This window comes from Halyomorpha halys, unplaced genomic scaffold (genome assembly GCF_000696795.3).
Source record: "Halyomorpha halys isolate HHAL.00 unplaced genomic scaffold, Hhal_1.1 Scaffold4218.1, whole genome shotgun sequence".
NCBI classification, from domain to species: domain Eukaryota; kingdom Metazoa; phylum Arthropoda; class Insecta; order Hemiptera; family Pentatomidae; genus Halyomorpha; species Halyomorpha halys.
The window spans coordinates 5,162-7,603 of record NW_027108853.1 but is presented as its reverse complement, the minus strand read 5'-3'; positions in this window follow the sequence as shown (position 1 = coordinate 7,603).

The following is a 2,442-nucleotide window of genomic DNA, read 5'->3' as shown; positions in this document are numbered from 1 at the left end:
GATAAATTCATGAAATCAATATAAATACATTAAGAATATATAAAGTGATAAATAACTTTAACAGAATTAGTGCTCATCTAATTGTTAGACCCATAGATGTAAAACCTGTGGTATTTCACATTGGTTATTATCTGTTTTGAGTAAAATACTCTATGGAATGTCAAGTATTCTCTTTTACTCCTAGACTTGATTATTTTCAGAAATTTTATTAAAATTATAAATAAATTTAAATGTTAAGCATCTGAAAGAAGCTGTTCTGTACAGAAAAGAGCTTTATCACCATTAATCATTGATTTTTAATCCTTCACTACATTACAACTAACCTATACTTAAAAAATTTATTATTTTCAATGTTTTAAGAGTGAATTAAATGTTCCTTAAGTGCAATGATTAAAAAAAAGTTCCCTTTATTAATTGTCTGATATTATTTACCAAAAAATCAATCCGGATATGTTAAGTTAGCCTAATGAAGTATTTTTTATAAGTGTATGACAGACAATCACGATAACGTGTAACAAAATAACAATTAAGACTCACCATTTTGATATTATATACAGGAAATTCTAATTAGTCCTCTAATTCAGGATAGGACAGCAAAGACATATTGAAATGGATTGCTAATGCCTCTGTAAGCAGCAAAGTTAAGCCCCAACTTTTTAAGATCCATTGACAAACAAAACACTAAGTATCAATAAAAATGTGGTATGATATGTGCATTACACAACTTTCACTTAACATTCCAAATTTTTATTATTCAGTAAGAATAATAATAAAGAACTAAGATAATTTATACTTAAAGGAATCTTGAGATTTTATTCCAGCCAATAATACAGCAGTTTAACAAATTATAACAATGCTGTAAACATTGAAATTGAGTACACTTGGATGTCCAGTCTTTCTAAACTGCAGTTTCTATGTTTACTATCAACAATTATTTCAAATGAACAAAATTAATTCTTTAGAGCTAATTTAATCGTTGGAGCTGTTTTTGAGAAAATCAGAAAACATCTATTATATAATATAAAAGAATCACTATAAACATATGAGTCAATAAATATCAAACATGTAGATTTGTTTTTAAAATGCTAAAGGAGAAGGGAGTATATAAGGAGAGAGATAAATTCATGAAATCAATATAAATACATTAAGAATATATAAAGTGATAAATCACTTTAACAGAATTAGTGCTCATCTAATTGTTAGACCCATAGATGTAAAACCTGTGGTATTTCACATTGGTTATTATCTGTTTTGAGTAAAATACTCTATGGAATGTCAAGTATTCTCTTTTACTCCTCGACTTGATTATTTTCAGAAATTTTATTAAAATTATAAATAAATTTAAATGTTAAGCATCTGAAAGAAGCTGTTCTGTACAGAAAAGAGCTTTATCACCATTAATCATTGATTTTTAATCCTTCACTACATTACAACTAACCTATACTTAAAAAATTTATTATTTTCAATGTTTTAAGAGTGAATTAAATGTTCCTTTAGTGCAATGATTAAAAAAAAGTTCCCTTTATTAATTGTCTGATATTATTTACCAAAAAATCAATCCGGATATGTTAAGTTAGCCTAATGAAGTATTTTTTATAAGTGTATGACAGACAATCACGATAACGTGTAACAAAATAACAATTAAGACTCTCACCATTTTGATATTATATACAGGAAATTCTAATTAGTCCTCTAATTCAGGATAGGACAGCAAAGACATATTGAAATGGATTGCTAATGCCTCTGTAAGCAGCAAAGTTAAGCCCCAACTTTTTAAGATCCATTGACAAACAAAACACTAAGTATCAATAAAAATGTGGTATGATATGTGCATTACACAACTTTCACTTAACATTCCAAATTTTTATTATTCAGTAAGAATAATAATAAAGAACTAAGATAATTCATACTTAAAGGAATCTTGAGATTTAATTCCAGCCAATAATATAGCAGTTTAACAAATTATAACAATGCCGTAAACATTGAAATTGAGTACACTTGGATGTCCAGTCTTTCTAAACTGCAGTCTCAATTTTTACTATCAACAATTATTTCAAATGAACAAAATTAATTCTTTAGATTTGAAAATGTAGCATTTTAGTCTTGTCACACCATTTCAATGAAAATCTTTAGAGCTAATTTAATCGTTGGAGCTGTTTTTGAGAAAATCAGAAAACATCTATTATATAATTTTAATTTTAACAAAACATTTTAAGTAACATCCCAAGGATAAACTCACCTTAAATATGTAATTTCAGTTTTGTTTAACGTTTTTGAGCAAGGCTGTTCTCACACATACACAGAGACCATTATGCGAGACTTGGTTATTTAGACTTAGGTGACCTCAAAACGTGCATTCCCGTCAAACATTCAAATTTAAAATTTTGTGCATTTGGAATACTTTCCCTTACCTGTGGTTAATCCTTACTCAATAACATAATT